The sequence below is a fragment of the Mandrillus leucophaeus genome, unplaced genomic scaffold, assembly GCF_000951045.1.
Source record: "Mandrillus leucophaeus isolate KB7577 unplaced genomic scaffold, Mleu.le_1.0 Scaffold273, whole genome shotgun sequence".
In the NCBI taxonomy this organism is placed as follows: Eukaryota; Metazoa; Chordata; class Mammalia; order Primates; family Cercopithecidae; genus Mandrillus; species Mandrillus leucophaeus.
Genome location: NW_012102843.1, coordinates 2,438,542 through 2,456,879, shown reverse-complemented (window position 1 = coordinate 2,456,879; position 18,338 = coordinate 2,438,542). Strand labels below are relative to the sequence as shown.

Genomic DNA, 18,338 nt, shown 5'->3' with positions numbered 1-18,338 from the left:
CCAGAGTTGTCATAGTTAATTTCTACAGGTAACTGAGTCTATTCATGGATTTTCTATTCTGTTCCATTAGGATGTCTGTCTATATACCTACATCACACTTTTATTTATGAAGGCATTAGTATCTAGGAGGGCTATGTTCATCAATTGCTCTTACTTTTTTACTGTTTTCAGACTAGTCTTGCTTGTTTGTTCTTTCAAATGTATTTTGTAACCAATTTGTCTAGCTATAAATTTAAAACTCTGATGTCATTTTTATTAAATTACATTAAATTTATAATTAAATTTGTGATTGCTGACATTTTTATGAAATTGCAAGACTCTACCCAAGAAAACAATGTCTTTCAATTTGTTCAAGTTACTTTTGTTGTTTTTCAGGGGTGTTTATAATTCATACTTCTCTTGAATAGATTTTGGCCATTTTATGCTATTTATGTCTAAGTATTTTGTTTTCTTTGATGTCTTTTTTATAATTCCTCAATGATTCTGCTTATATATATGAATGCCATGGATTTTTCTATAATAATCATATAATCTGATACTTAAAAATTATTCTATTGTTTGCAGTAATTTTTACTTTCTTTTTGGCTGTCCACTCATATATCATTTGAAAACGAAGAAGTAATTTTTACCTCTTCTTTTTTATGTTTATATGTCTAGTTACTTTTTCTTATCTATTTTCATTAGTTAATATTTCCAAAGAGAATGAATATTATGACCTTGCTTTTGACTTTATCAGGGAAGTTTCTACTATTTCCTTCATCACAATGTGGACTTTTGGGCTAAGGCATATATCTTATCATATTAAGAAAGTAGCAGTACTTATGTTTTTCTTAAATGCCTCTTCTGTATCTGTAGCCATAATCATACGACACTTTTTATTGTTTTTACTGAGCTTCATTTACCTGGTGAATTATATTAGTAGATTACTTAGTATTGAATCAGCTTTGCATTCCTGGAGAAAAAACCACTTGGCCATATTTTTATATACTGTTTGATTCTGTTTGTTAATATTTAAGATACATGCATGGATATTCAAAATTAAGATTGGTCTATACTTGTCAGCTGGGTTTTAGTGCAATCTTTGAAAGTTTGGGGGATCCATGTCATTCCTGCTTCATAAAAAGATTTGGAAGATTTCTTTGATTTTCTGTGCTATGGCATGGTTTATGCAGTCTTGAGATTTTTTGATCTTTAATGATTTGTTAGAATTTCCCTGTGAAAACATCTGGCCTGGAATTCATACCAGAATTTTATCATGTTCTTCTAGCATAAATGGCCTATATCACTCTCTGTCTCTAATAGGATCAATTTTGTTAAGCTGTGTACTTTTAGAAAATTATCTATTTCTCCTTTTTCAATTTATTTATACAAATAAATTGATGCAAGATAGTCTTATTTTTTAAATTTTCCCTCTTAATGATATTTACTTAAATTTCTAATTTTGTGCTAGTTCTAATTTTGAATGTTTGTGCATTATCTCTTTCTCTTGTTAATCTATACAGAAATATTTTATTATTCTAATTAAAAACATCAAGAAAGCAATTACTTTTTACTTACTCTCCAGTGTGTGGCAAGGATTTTAGCATACATTTTACTTTCACTGATTATCTTACTTTTATTATTCCTGCTTTTATGATCACTTTCTTTAATGCTGACAGCTTTTATTAAATTTACATAGAGTAAAATACATAAATCCTAAATGTATGTATTGTACAAGAGTTACAATTGTTTCACATCTTTATGAACACTACGTATTATCAATATTTTTTACTGTAGCCATTCTGGTGTGTGTATGTAATAGTATCTCCCTGTAGTTTTAATTTTCATTCTCCTGGTGATAAGGACATTAAGTACCTTTTAACATGAATATTGCTTAGTTAGATATGTTTTATTAAATGCCTATTTAAGCCTTCAGATAATTTTGTATTAGGTTATCATTAAAGTATCAATTAGTAATAGTTCTTTATCATATGCAAGATTAAATTAAAAGTGGTCCTTGACCTACAATGGTTTGACAAGATTTTTAAATTTATGATGAGTATTGGGACATTAAATGCATTTTTGACTTAATGATACTTTCTACTTGCACTGGGTTTATCGGGACACAACCCATCATAAGTTGAGAAGCATCTATATGGTGAATATTCTTTCCAATTCCTGGCTTGCTTTCACTTTTTTGGTGATGACTTTTGTAAGTAGAAGTTTTCCATTTTTATGAGATCAAATTTATCACTTTTTTCTTTTATATTTAGTGGTTTCATGTTTTGTCTAAGAAAGCTTTGACTATTATTTTTGTCTAGAAGATTTATAGTTTTGACTTTCACTTGGAGATATATGATGCATTCTCCAGTTAATTTTGTATACAGTGACATACAGCTCAAGGTTCACTTGCTCTAATTTGTAAATCCAAGTGTTTGGGATATATATGTGTATATATAGCATCTGTATTTATACACATGTAATGACATTATATCCCGAGACCTTACTAAGCTCACTTATTAGTACAAATAGTTTATTTGTAGATTCCCTTTTCGATTCTGTATGTATACGATCATAAAATCTGTGAGGAAATATAACTTTTTCATTTCCAAACTTTATTCCCCTAAATTATTTGTCTTGCTTTTTTGCACTGGCTAGGAGTTCAGTACAATGTTAAACAAAAACAGAAAGAGTGGATGTAATTGCCTAGTTCCCAGTCCTAAAGGGAAAGATGTTTAATAATTCACATTAAGTGTGATGTTAGCTGTAGATTTTTAGCAGATACCCTTTATAAAACTGAGGAAATTTCCATCTATTCTTAGTTTGCTGAGAATTGTTATCTTTAATTGGTGTAGAATTTTTTCAAGTGCTTTTCTGCACCTATTAGAGATAATGGGGTTTTTCTCTTTTATTCTGTTAACTTGGTAAACTACACTGACTTCCAAATATTAAACCAATCTTACATTCCTGACATAAAGTACATTTGGTCATATTTGACCACAATGTATTATATGTATAAATATCAGTATGCATATGTATGTATTGTAAGGTTTTTGCATCTAAGCTTATAAAGGATACTGGTCTGAAATTTGGTGTCTTGAGGATATTAAAGCAATGCAGTATTGGTCTCATAAAATGATTCGGGATGCATTCATTCACTGTCTTTTCACTATTGTGTGCAAATCAATATTTCTTTTTAAATGTTTTATAATATTCACAAGTAATATGAGATTAGAGATGGTTTTTAATTAAAAGTTCAATTTATTTAAAAGATCTGTAAGTGTTCAGATTTTATATTTGTTATTGTATCTAGTTTTGAAACAATTATATCTTAAGGAATGTGCCCATTTTCTAAGGTGCTAAATTCATTGGCTTAAAAGTTGTTCATGGTATTTCACTTTTATGCTTATAATGCCTGTCAAACCTGTAATGATATTTCTGTTTTCCATACTGATTTGTATTTTCTCTATTTCTTTCAGTTTTATAAATCTTTTTAAAGAAGACATTATGAGCTTTGTTAATTTTCTCTATTATTTGCTTTCTGCTCTTGTTTTGCTTTCCTTTCTTTGTATTTAATTTTCTATTTTTCTGTCTTCTTAAGTGAAAGCTTACATCATCAATTGTAATCCTCATTTGTTTCTAATACGTGCATTTAAAGCTATGAATTTCCCTCTAAGTAGCGATTTAGCTACATTCCATAAATTTAGAAATGTTGCACCCACATTGTTTAGGCAAAATATTTTCTAATTTCCATGAGTTAGTTAGATTTATGTTGTTGGACTTCTAAATATTTAGAGACTTCTTACTCATCTTTGAAAATACTGATTTTTGGAAAGTTCCATTCTTGTCAATGAATATATTCACTATGACTTCCATCTTTTGACACTTATTAATATTTGTGGCTGGGTGTGGTGGCTCACGCCTATAATTCCAGCACTTTGGGAGGCCAAAGTGGGTGGATCTCCTGAGGTCAGGAGTTCGAGATCAACCTGGCCAACATGGTGAAATCCTGTCTCTACTTAAAATACAAAAACTTAGCTGGGCATGGTGGTGGGTGCTGGTAGTCCCAGCTACTCTTGGGAGGCTGAGGCAGGAGAATGGCGTGAACCCAGGAGGTGGAACTTGCAGTGAGCCGAGATAGCACCACTGCACTCCAACCTGGGCAACAGAGTGAGACTCCATCTCAAAAAAAAAAAAAAGTTAGCCAGGTGTGGTGGTGCACACCTATAATCCCAGCTACTCGGGAGGCTGAGGCAGGAGAATCACTTGAACCTGGGAGGCAGAGGTTGCAGTGAGCCAAGATCATGCCACTGCACTCCAGCCTGAGTGACAGACTCCAACTCAAAAAGAAAAAAAATATATTCATATGGCTCAGAATACAGGCTATAATTTGGTAAATATTCCATGTGCGCTGGAAAAAATTGTGTAATATGTCATTGTTGGGTATATAGTGTCTTATAATTGTCAATTAGATCATAAAGAGTCATAGTATTAAATTTAATTAAAATTAAATTTAAATTTTTCTCTTATTCAAATAATTACTAACAGAAAAGTTTTTAAATCTTGATTTTTATATATTTATCGATTTCTTCTTTTATATATTTGTCACTTTTCTCTTTATGTATTTTGAAGCTATATTTTTGAAAATCATATATTTGAGATTGTTATTAATATATATTTTATATGAAATTTAATACTTTACATTATAGAGCAGTGGTTCCCAATGTATTTTGCACCTGGGACTGGTTTCATGGAAGACACTTTTTCCACAGGTGTGGTCTCAAGATGAATCAAGCACTAGATTCTCATGAGGAGTGCATAACCTAGATCCCTCACATACACAGTATACAACAGGGTTCACACTCCTGTGAGAATCTAATACTGCTGTTGATCTGACAGGAGGTGCAGATAAGGCTCCAATGCTTTCTTGCTCACTATTCAACTCCTGCTAAGCGGCCTGGTTCCTAACAGGCCATGGTCTGGTTCTACTAGTTCATGGCTAAGGATTGGGGAACGTTGTTATAGAGAATTTTTCTGATATCTGGTAATACTTTTTGTCTCAAAATCCTTTTGTCTGACATTAGTGTAGCTTCATTATTTTTCTTAGAGGTAGTATTTGTATGATATATATTTTTCTATTTATTCATGTTCAGCTCAATGCTGTTCTTTTATTTAAGGTGCTATGTCTTGTAAACAGCATATAGCTAGGTCTTTTAACTATACAATCTGACAATATCTGTCTTTTAACTAGAAAGTTAGTCCATTTACATTTAATGTAATTACTGCTGTGGATAGGTAAATTGACTTCTTTTGGTCTTCTGTTTTCACTTTTTATTGGTCTTTTGGCTATATTTCTTTGTATTGTCTTTCATCATGGTGCTAGAGATCATAATATGAATTATTAACCCTTTGCAATCATAATTCACAATTAATGTTATTTGACACAGCATAAAATGTAAGAACCTATATCAGTAAATTCCTTTTAACTTTCTTTGCCCTTTGTCACTTTTGTCATATATTTTAACTCTAAAATCTGTATAAATCTTATCACACATTTTTCATTATTTCTACTTTGAAAAATTTAAGGACATTTTAATGAACTTTTTAATGCACATATTTACCAGTGCCCTGCTTTCCTTTCTGAAGAGCTATGCTTTCATCTTGTATTATTTGTCTTCAGCCTGAAGAACTTCCTACTACTATTTCTTGTAGTATGTTTCTAATAGCAACAAATTGTCCTGGTTTTTCTTTATCTTAAAATTATTTTATTTCATCTTCATTTTTAAGGAACATTTTTACTGGATGTAGAATTTCCAGTGACAGCTTTTTTTCCTTAAGATTCTAAGGATCACATTCTATTATTCTAGCTTCTTTTTGTTTTCAATGAGAAGTCACTTTATTATTTAAAAATTTTGTCCTCTTTCTCTGGCTGGTATTATAATTTTTTATACTTTTATTTTTTACCAGCTAACCTGTAATGTGTAGTCTTTGTATTTATCCTGCTTAAAGGATACTTTTTTTAAACAATTTTTGTTTGTTTGTTTTTGAGACAGGATCTCACTCTATCACCCAGGCTGGAGTGCAGTAGCATGATCATGGCTCACTGCAGCCTCAATCTCCCAGTTTCAGGTGATCATTCCACCTCAGTCTCCTGGGTATCTGTGACTACAGGCATGCACCACCAAACCTGGCTATTTGTGTTGTGTGTACTTTTTCTAGAGCTGGAGTCTCACAGTTGCCCAGGCTTGTCTTGAACCTCTAAGCCCAAGTGATCTGCCCACCTCAGCCTCCCAAAGTGCTGGGATTAGAGGCATGAGCCACTGTGCCAAGCTGAGCTTTTTTAAAACTTTAGTTTAGGTTCAGGGGTGCACATGTAGGTTTGTTATGTAGGTAAATTCATGTCATGGGCATTTGATGTACAGATTATTTCATCACCCAGGTACTAAGCCTAGTAACAATAGTCACTTTTTCTGTTCCTCTTCCTTCTCCCACTCTCCTCCCTCTGGGGGAGCTCCAGTGTCTGTTTGTCCACTCTATGTGTGCATATACTTCCATCATTTAGCTCCCACTTATAAGTGAGAACATGCAGTATTCGGTTTTCTGTTCCAGTGTTAGTTTGCTAAAGATAATGGCCTCCAGCTCCTTCCATGTTCCAAAAGGTCATGATCTCATTCATTTTTATGGCTGCATAGTATTCTATGGTGTGTATGTCCACTGACGAACATTTAGGTTGACTCCATGTCCTTGCTATTGAGAATAGCTGCAATGGACATGTGCATGTATGAGTCTTTATGATACAACAGTTTCTGTTCCTCTGGGTACATACCCAGTAATGGGATTGCTGGGTCGAATGATAATTTTGTTTTTAACTCTTTGAGGAATCACCACACTGTCTTCCACAGTAGTTTAACTAATTTACAATCTCACCAACAGTGTATAAGCATTCCCTTTTCCCCACAACCTCTCCAGCATGCTTTTTTTTGACTTTTTATTAATAGTCATTCTGACTGGTATTAGATGGTATTTCGTTGTAGTTCTGATTTGCATTTGCCTAATGATCAGTGATGCTGAACTTTTTTTCATATGCTGTTGGTCACATGTATGTCTTCTTTTGAAAATTGTCTGCTCATGTCCTTTGCCCACTTTTTAATGGGGTTTGGTTTTTTTTCTTGTAAATTAGTTTAAGTTCCTAATACATGTTGGATATTAGACCTTTGTCAGATGCACAGTTTGCAAATATTTTCTCCCATTCTGTAAGATGTTTGTTCACTCTGTTGATAATTTCTTTTGCTGTGCAGAAGCAAAACTTTAACTTAGTTAGATCGCATTTGTCAGTTTATGCTTTCGTTGCAATTGCTTTTGGCATCTTCATTGTGAAATCTTTGCCAGTTTGTATGTCCAGATGGTATTGCCTAGGTTGTCTTCTAGGGTTTTTATGGTTTCAGGTTTTGCATTCAAGTCTTTAATCCATCTTGAGTTGATTTTTGAATATGGTATAAGGAAGGGGTCCAGTTTTAATATTCTGCATATGGCTAGCCAGTTCTCTCAGCACCATTTACTAAACAGGAAGTCCTTTTCCCATCACTTGTTTTTATTAGCTTTGCCAAAGATCAGATGGTTGTAGGTATGTGGTCTTATTTCTGGGATCTCTATTCTGTTCCATTGGTCTATATGTCTGGTATTGTGCTAGTACTATGCCATTTCAGTTACTATAGCCTTGTAGTACAGTTTGAAGTTGGGCAGCATGATACCTCCTGCTTTGTTTCTTTTTGCTAAGCAAAAAGGAATACATTTTGAATTTGATGTTGTTCATCAATTTTAGGAAATTTGCATCCACTTCTTCTACTATATTCTGTCTCTTCTTTCTTCACGGGTTTCCAAATAAATATATATGAAACCACTTAATGTTGTGACAGATGCTGGATTTTTTTATGTTTGTTCATTTTAATTTTTACATTATCTTTTTTCTATTTGCTTCAGTTTAATTTATGTTTCCCTTTAAGATTACTAGTCCCTTCTGTTTATAAACCCATTCAATTTTTTATTCTAGATATTTTTAGTTCTAAAATTTCCATTTAATTATTTTTTATACTTTTTGTTTCTCTGCTAAAACATCACATCTGTTTGACTGTATATATTTTTTCTCTAAATTGTTTTATATAAATAATATTTTTATTTTATTTTTTATTAAAGTTCTAGGGTACATGTACACAACGTGCACGTTTGTTACATATGTATACATGTGCCATGTTGGTGTGCTGCACCCATTAACTTGTCATTTACATTAGGTATATCTCCTATTGCTATCCCTCCTCTCTCCCCGCACCCTACGACAGGCCCCAGTGTGTGATGTTCCCCTTCCTGTGTCCAAGTGTTCTCATTGTTCATTTCCCACCTATGCATGAGAACATGCAGTGTTTGGTTTTCTGTTCTTGCGATAGTTTTCTGAGAATGATAGTTTCCAGCTGCATCCATGTCCCTACAAAGGACATGAACTCATCCATTTTTATGGCTGCATAGTATTCCATGGTGTATATGTGCCACATTTTCCTAATCCAGTCTGTCAGTGATGGACACCTGGGTTGGAAAGGATTATAAATCATGCTGCTATAAATAATATTTTTATAATGGTAATTTAAAGTCTTTACAAATTTTGCACTTCAACATCTCTGGGCCTTCTTCTACTGACTGATTTTTATCTTGGTTATGTGCCACAATCTCTTCTTTACACATCTAGTAATTTTTTATTATATTTTTAACATTGTAGATAGAATACTGTGTAGATTCTGGATTATTTCATCTTCCTTCAATAAGGGCTATATTTTGTCTAACAGACAATAAATTACTGGTGAATCACTTTGATCCTATAAGTATCTGATTTTAGGTTTTTTGAGGATTTGGTTTAGTTTGAATTTAGTCCTAAATACCTAAGGACCTCCATGTTTGTTAAAAGCCATTATTCCTAGGATGTGGCACCTACTCTGAAAACTATTTCCCTGAGGTCTTCAATTTGATCAGGATGTACACTAAGATCACCCTACTCTGGCTCCAATACCTCCTTAGCATTATGCAATCTCTCTTCTACCTCAACAGCAATTCTCTGCTAGCCCTATAGGCCTTGTTCAGCAGTCTTATCCTGTCTCTGCACAATTTAGGATTTGGTCAAGACCCTAAGAGGAACCGCTACACAAATTTCTGAATCTCCTTTGCAGCTCTTTTTCTCTGGTACTCCGCCCTTTCAATTCAGCTGCTGTTTTAGCAAACATGAACTCCCCTCTCTGATTCCTCTGTCCAGAGAGGCCAAGATTCTCTGCCTGAGTGGCATATCACCATTAAACTCTGGGAAATGCCCCTAACAGAAAACCTGAGTGAATGCGGATCTTACCTTGAATGCTTCACTCAAAGATTTCAACTCCATGCAGTGTGCAATGCCTGAAACTCTTGTTTCATGTATATTTTCCAGTTTATAGTTGTTTACTACGGGAGATTAAATTCAATACTAGCTACTCCATTGTGACTGGAACCAAAAGTGCCTGTAATCAATTGTTCAAAATCCAGACTAGTATTATAATATTGCTTATTTATACAATTATGCTTTTTAATAATTTTTTAACATTTATATTTTGCTTTGTTACACTAAAGTATTTTTTATTCTAAGCTCTATATTTATACTGTTTCAAAATTCACCTAATGGCTTATCTATTCTTTAAAAATAATACAGTTTTGAATTATTAACCTCTCAATTCACTAAAGAATGCCTTTGAGTAATTATTTTTTTCATACCGTTTACATAACAGACGCATTCTGAGGCTTTGCATTTTTGAAAAATAAATCTAGCTGTTGCCTTAATAGCTTAACATGAATGGTAACTCTACTGGGTATTTTCTGTTCATGATGTCTCATTTTTTATTGGCACTCATATTTCAATAGTGTGAAGTCAGCCCACTTGGGGTCCGTTTGAACAAAAACTGCATCTTACTTTCCACCTTGTTGCTCATGAATTTTCATTATCCTTGAAGTTTAAAATGTCTTCCATGATGCCTACAGATGTATTACCATTAATATCACCTAGAACACAGTGACCCTTTATATTAATAATTTATAGACTTAACTGGAAACTTGGTATCTATTTTACTGGATATTAATACTTCTTATATATATCAGAATGTATATATGTCAGAAGCATCAATAGCTAGTAAAATATATATTCTGATATATAAAAAACATATATAAGTATATATCAGAACATATTGCTTACTTCTGTAGTTATGTTTTTTAAGAATATATTACTATATCCTGCTATATCTGATATATACCATCAGATATATCAGAACATATTAAAATATATACATATCAATTCTGGTATATATCAGAAGCATTAAAATACAGCAAAATAGATATAGAATATACATATCAGGAGCATTTTATATATATATAATAAGAATTATATATATCAGGGGAATTTTTATAGACACAAAATTTTGATCTTATTTAGGAACACTTAAAATTCATAGGTTGACTCTCCATTTCTCAATATTTGCTATTGTTTTGCTTTCTTGCTTTTTCTTTATATTCTTTTTCTCATTAAGTTTCTGAAACTTTTGAACATTTTTCTTCATCTCCATGATAAATTTTCTAGAGAGCCAGTTTTTCTTCCTATAGATAATTTAGTTTTGCCCTTATGTATTGAAATTCTTTCCATTCTTTACCGCATGACAACTACCTTCTGTCATGCTGTTCTTTATCCCATACCATTTTCTCTTTATTAGTTGCTCATGCTTCATAAAGGTCATGCCTTCATATCTTTTACTGAGAACACTAAACAGATATTATCTAGCTATTCTGCTACTTCTTGTCACAAATAATTTTTAGAGGCATATTTTTCCTTTGAGTCTTCAGATTAACGTAACTTTTTGGTGCTATAGAATATTTTATAGACCCAATTTTGTTTTTCATTGCTTATTTGCTTATATTTATGTCTGACTGAGTTGAGATCTCTTTAAGTCTAGCATTGCCAACAGACATGGTAAATTGTGTGTCCTTAAGCATCTCTTCATTGGTCATTTGGGGCATTAGATGACTTATCTCAAATCTAAACTTAGAAACATAGTAATGAGTATATCCTTAATCCAATTTATGGTGTGCAGCAAGCATTTATGCCTTGTGGCTCTGCTGAAATATGTTAAAATATTCTGTTTTTGCTGTTGAATTCTCCATGTTAGGCAATAAAATGCATATCCGGGGATGCAAGGAATTAATTCACATCCTCTTTTCCCCTGTTTTTGTGTACTAAAAGCTAAAATCAGTGCAGGAAGAGACGATTTGTTTTCTTGGTTTAGAGCAGGAGGTGAAACACTGGGACACTGGTATAAGACCTTTTCTACTTCAGAAAATATTTCCTGTGCAGTATGGGGGTGACCTGCTTGAAAAGTACAGTCTTTTTGTTCCTGGGCTGGAAGAAGGTAGATAAAATGAGTCAAACCCTTCTCATGCAAAGAAATCAGCATGCATAGCCTAGGGAAGTGTTTCTCAATCTAATCCACTCAGTTTTTCAATTCCTGAGAACTCTCAAATGTTAATTTATACTCTTATTCATTCCCAGTACTGTTGCAAATTTTATATATCTTCATATACACTCTTATTCATTCCCAGTACTGTTGCAAATTTTATATATCTTCAAGTATTTTAAAGAAAAATCTGGAGAAGACAGCATGCCACTACATTGCCTCAGAATTTTCAATGATCTCTTGTAATAGACTTTGTATGTGTTTCCATTTTTTTACTTCCTCCAACTGACAGTCACTAAATATAATTTCCCCGCCTGTCTTAAGTTTAGAAATATAACACCACATATTAGGAGTAAATAGAAGATTATTGAGAGAGTCCCTTACTTATCAAATTAACATCCTAATTCTCAGTGATGGAGCACAACCTCCAAAAATAATAAACATTGTAGTATATGCACAAATCGGTCCCTCTGCACAGAATCCTCTGCCCATCTGCAGACTACTCAGCAACACAGAACAAAAAAAAGCACAATTGTAGACATTTTTTGACTTGAAAATAAAATCACTTTTAAGAAACATTAAACTTTTTTTTTTTAATCTTGCAAAGACCAACTTCAAGCCATCTCCTCCAAGAAATACTTCCCTTCTGATTCTTCCTTCTGGTGCTTAGCAACAAGGTCAGACAGTTTAACTTGAAAAAGCAAAATTGAGTAAAGTACTTGCTAATAGTATGTTGCTATGTTGGATTTGGAATGCACTGAAACATTTTTATCTTGATTTTTTCAAAATAAAATTCTAAAATATTATTTTATTACCTTTTCAGATAAAATGATTAAAATCATTAAAATAATTAAAATTGAATTGTGTTTTTTGTTCCTCAAACTCTGGAATCACACCAATAAAATAACAATGAAGTAGTGTCTTCCTCAGAGTGCCACTGCGAAGACTAAGATATGTAATGCACTTAAATAAAAATAAAACTATCAAAATTACTGATGAGAAGTGCTAACTATAAGCACGGAACCACAAATTTATTTGTGTATACTGCAGAGAATTATAAAGAAAAACAAAAGCAACAAGTATAGTTTTTGACTCAATAATTATAATTTTTTTTTAACATTGTGGCTGTGTTTTTTCTCTGTTCCACAAAATACAAAGCATGATATTCAACCCAGAGCAAAAACACTGTTGTCCTGATAGGTATAATGGTAATTTCATACCTGCATCCTTAGACTATAAATTCTTAAAAAGTAGAGATTACACCTAGTTAATTCTGCCCATAACCAAATCCAGAACCATGCATATGGGCAACTCAATGAGCCACCTTCTGTCCTGATTCGACACTATCTAGACAATCCTTTAGGTATATTTTCAATTTCTACTTTTGATTCAGTGGAATTTTGCAATTTGTGAAGTTGATGTGCCCACCATGCCCAGGTGATTAAGTATTTACCCAATATTAATTGAGCACCATCTAGGAGTCAGTCAATGACGTAATTGCCTGGGAGACAATCCCAAGTCACCACTTCCATCTTCAAAGATCTCACAGCCTAGCAGAGGGAATAGACTATTTTTAAAAATCACAACTCAGTATGACAAGTGCCGTGGATACTATGGAATAAAATTTGGGAGTCTCCGAGCTGCACTGATGGGGTCATGATTAACCTGAAAAGCAAGTAGGAGTTAGCTATGGAATGAGGAGTCCCACCTGCAGCCAGCCTTATACTGCAGAGGGGTTGATGCCGGGACGTCTTATACTGGCAACAGACGCTTGGGTTTGGATTTCCCCTCAGCCAATTCTGAGCTTAGTGAGCTTTAACAAATCCTTTAACCCCTTGGAGATTGTTCTGCAAAATGAGGATTATAATAGTTTCTAATTAATGGAGTCACGGGGACCAAATTGGTTAAGTAGAGCTTTTACCAGGCGCTGCTACACAGCGAGCCCTAGCTCAGCGTGAACTTTTATTATCATTATTATTGGTTTGCTGCTTTCTCCCAGTGGCCTCTCCTGAAGTTTCCAATCAAGTTATAATTTTCCTCGTATGTGCTCACATCTCAGGCACATCAGCACAGCAGCATTACGGCCATTCAGCAACGGTTCCAATCAGAGCTCATAAGATCTCGCTTAAGCCTTATCTGAACAATGTGCTAAAGGAACTTTCCTGTTGAAAAAGGAAGGAGCTTTTCAGAGTGCCACTAGATGATTAGAGGCAAACTGTCATGCTGATGTAAATATGAGAGTTTAGTTATGGAAGGTGGGAGTGTTTACTTAAAATGACACTAAAGCTGAATTTTTATGAATGGCTTTTTATTATACAAGACATCTATGTTCACTGAAGAAACTTAGAAAGTATAGACAATCAATAATTTATACAAATTATAATCAGCTGTGATCCCACCGCCCATAAAAAAAGTACTATGGCATTTTGATGCAAATAGTTTCAATCTTTCTTCTACACATGCATACTCTGAGAAAAACGCATGTACCCTTCTGCTTCTCTCCCAACTAACCCCACACATACCCCCACTTGAACATCTCTTAGGAAGAGATCATTTGTCATTTGATAGGCCAGAGTTCAGAATGACCACTTGGCCATATTTAACTGGTGGACCAAGTTATTATTCCTTAAAGACCCCAAGTCTTCCTTTGGCTCACTTCTTTCTATGACTCGGTGATAAGAAAACCAAGGAATACAAAGAGAGTTGTTCGTGTGTGTGTGTGTGTCCTATCTACTCTGTAACTATAATTAAATAGGCAGGGGTATACTCTGTTTACCCAGCCACCCTGGACGCAGGAGGCTTCACTTGAAGTAAAAGTCTCTGGATGCTCTTCTATCCATCTTTTAAGAGAAAGGTCACAAGGTGAACTAGGTGTTTATCCAGTTACTAATAAACAATACCATCTCCTATCATTCCTTGAGGATCACTTGCTTGGCTGGTAACCCCCTGAGAAAGACACATGATCAGCATGACAGAATCTTCACAGCCCTGCATCCCTGACCATAACACCATTACAGCAATACCAAATTCTCACCTCTAATCTCTAAAAATACGCACAAATAAATAAACCCATTTATTTGTCTAAAAATGAAATTATCCTGCTCTGTCGCCTGCCACGGCTGCCCGAGCGGTTCACTGCACTGTGGAGACAGACTCCAGACAGTATGTCCAGCAAAGGCTCCGTGGTTCTGGCCTACAGTGGCCGCCTGGACACCTCCTGCATCCTTGTGTGGCTGAAGGAGCAAGGCTATGACGTCACTGCTTACCTGGCCAACATTGGCCAGAAGGAAGACTTTCAGGAAGCCAGGAAGACTGAAGCCTGGGGCCAAAAAAGTGTTCATTGAGGATGTCAGCAGGGAGTTTGTGGAGTTCATCTGGCTGGCCATCCGGTCCAGCACACTGTATGAGGACCGCTACCTCCTGGGCACCTCTCTGGCCAGGCCCTGCATCACCTGCAAACAAGTGGAAGTCGCCCAGCGGGAGGGGGCCAAGTATGTGTACCACGGCACCACGGGAAAGGGGAATGATCAGGTCCGGTTTGAGCTCACCTGCTACTCGCTGGCCCCCACAGATAAAGGTCATTGCTCCCTGAATAATGCCCGAATTCTACAACCGGTTCAAGGGCCGCAATGACCTGATGGAATACTCAAAGCAACGCGGGATTCCCATCCCGGCCACTCCCAAGAACCCGTGGAGCATGGACGAGAACCTCATGCACATCAGCTACGAGGCTGGAATCCTGGAGAATCCCAAGAACCAAGCGCCTCCAGGTCTCTACACGAAGACCCAGGACCCGGCCAAAGCCCCCAACATCCCTGACATTCTCGAGATTGAGTTCAGAAAAGGGGTCCCCATGAAGGTGACCAACGTCAAGGATAGTGCCACCCTCCAGACCGCCTTGGAGCTCTTCATGTACCTGAACAAAGTCGAGGGCAAGCACGGCGTGGGCATTGTCATCGTGGAGAACCGCTTCATTGGAATGAAGTCCCGAGGTATCTACGGGGCCCCAGCAGGTACCATCCTTTACCGCGCTGATGTAGACACCAAGGCCTTCACCGTGGACCGGGAAGTGCACAAAATCAAACAAAGCCTGGGCTCGAAATTTACTGAGCTGGTGTATACTGGTCGCTGGCTTTCTGGTACAGCCCTGAGTGTGAGTCTGTCCGCCGCTGCATCGCCAAGTCCCAGGAGCGAGTGGAAGGGAAAGTGCAGGTGTCCGTACTCAAGGGCCAGGTGTCCCTACTGAAGGGCCAGGTGTACATCCTTGGCCGGGAGTCCCCACTGTCTCTCTACATCGAGGAGCTGGTGAGCAGGAACGTGCAGGGTGATTAAAGCCAATTGATGCCACCCGGTTCATCAACATCAATTCCCTCAGGCTGAAGGAATAGCATCGTCTCCAGAGCAAGGTCACCGCCAAATAGACGCCCTTACAATGAGGAGTTGGAGCCGCCTCAATTTGCAGCTCCCCCAAGTACAGGCACTAATCGTTGTGATAATTTGTAATTGTGACTAGTTCTCCGTGGCTGGTAGCATAGTGGGGCTCCCAGGCCCCAGCTTTGTTCCCGGTCCCCCTGAAGCCTGCAAACATCGTCACTGAAGGGAAGGGTGGGGGCAGCTGCGGTGGGGAGCTATAAAATGACAAAAGACACACTAGTCAAAAAAAATGAAATGATACCATACATATCAACTTATTAACTATGTAAGTTAATAAATAACCCAATCATATATTTTTACATTGATGAATACATACATAAACATGTCTGCTTCCTCATTTTTTATTTTTTTACTTATACAATGATTTTGTTGTGTGAATACTACCATAATTTATTGAACCAATCTTCTCTCATTGGAGAGTTAAATTGTTTTTAAGCTTTCACTATTAAAAACAACGTCTCAGTGAAAATCCCTCTACATGTACCCTTGTGATTGTGATTGACTATACCCAAAGACCATATTCTTCCCTGCACCATGGCAAATATACATAATATCCTACCATCATTTCTACCAAAGCTTGACTTCCCCAGGTCTGTATCTAGGTAGCTAGAAGAAGCTCATAACTACTTCATTTCAGATGAAACTGCATGTCAATGGCCTGAGCAGCATGGAGCTCCACAATTAGATTAATTGGTCCCCCAGGTAACTAATCTTGAATTTCTAATGAGCCCATTAGAATAGAAGGAACTGCAAATCTGAATTCAGATGTCAGAGTTAGGACTAACAATATGAAGCAAAGGCCCAGCACAGTGGCTCACTCCTGTAAGCCCAGCACTTTGGGAGGCCAAGGCAGGCAGATCACTTGAGGCTAGAAGTTGGAGACCAGCCTGGCCAACATGGTGAAACCCCATGTCTACCAAAAAATAGAAAAATTAGCCAGGTGTGGTGGTGGACACCTGTAGTCCCAGCTACTCGGGAGGCTGAGGTGGGAGGATGGCTTGAACCCACAAGGCAGAGATTGCAGTGAGACGAGATCATGCCACTGCACTCCAGCCTGGGTGACAGAGCAAGACTCTTTCAAGTATATATAGCACAATCAACAAGCAGAGAGGCAAAAACCTAACTGGGGCTATTTCATCCTACCTGCTGAAACTCTCACTGTCTGAGCTACTGGACTGGGGGTGAGGTGTGAGAGTTAACACTTGCTGGACCTTAGAGGCATAGTAGGCCAGGCAGGGATAATTTAGAGAATATTTTAGAAAGTTTTCAGGATATTTCTAGAGCCACAAATCAAAGGTGTTTTTTCAAACCTATAATATCTTCCTCATAAGTATAGATTACTCAAGAGACAATTTTAGGTACTAACACCGTAAAATTTTAGGGACACCACAAAACCAGAGTTTTCCAACTCAATGAAACACTGCCATTGATGTGTTTAAAATAGAAACTCAAATTTATAAATAATAATAGTAATGATAATAGTCATCATCTTTTAAAATAATTATCTTTCAAAGGCTCATTTTTTTTTTTAAAATTAAAAACAGAGCTGGTGACCTTCACAAAGCAAACTAGGGAATACATCAGTATCCTGGCACTTGAGCAGAATTTCTAGGGATTTGGGCCCCTGTGAATCCTCTCCAGCCCAGAAAATGACTTAAAGAAAAAACAAAAGCCCTATAGTTTACATCTGTTTTTTTAGTCTTCACCTGACAGAATTGTCAATCACATATTCCTTCCTCCCTCACCATAACAGAAGGCATGTGACCCAGACTGTCCAATCAAAGTACCTCATGCTTCAAGATTGGCCCAGGGGCACATTCATGACCCAAGTATAGCCAGTGACAGTCATTTATCAAAAGTTTATAGGGAGCTGAGAGAGATTTTCTCTCCTACAGAGAGCATAACCCCATGGACCATGTAAAACACGGTGCTGTTAGGTGGCATCTCAGTCATTACATAGAAAAAAGCCTCACAAGATATTCAAGTTCTCTCTTCCAGCTACCTCTCTTTGAAGTAAATTTCTTTTGCAGCTAAAATCATTCTCATCTAAAACTCCCAGGATCATTTGATTCCTGCAAAGATCATCTGAGTCTAAGGAAAAGATGAATGTGGAACTGGAAAGTTCATCACAATTCAATTATTAGTTGGATATAACATTAAGATTTGGCTCCAGATTGATTTGTGCTTTCTAAAATTACTTGTGTTGCAGAATACATTTGACCTCACACTCATATTTCTTCCTGGGGAGAGCACAGACCAAACTGAGAATAATTATGTTTCCTTCATTACTCAGTCATTCATTCATTCAAATTAGTACGTGACAATTTTTCCATATTCTTAAAAATCATTTCACATGACCGGCTTTATCACATTATCTTTTTTCAAATAGCAACCCCAAGCATTGCTCTTACCCTAAAA

At 36.1% G+C, this 18,338-nt stretch overlaps 1 pseudogene; it reads left to right on the top strand.

Moving 5' to 3' along the window:
- The first annotated feature begins 14,650 nt into the window (after positions 1–14,650).
- On the top strand, positions 14,651–15,907 carry LOC105543023 (annotated as a pseudogene).
- The last annotated feature ends 2,431 nt before the right edge of the window (positions 15,908–18,338 follow it).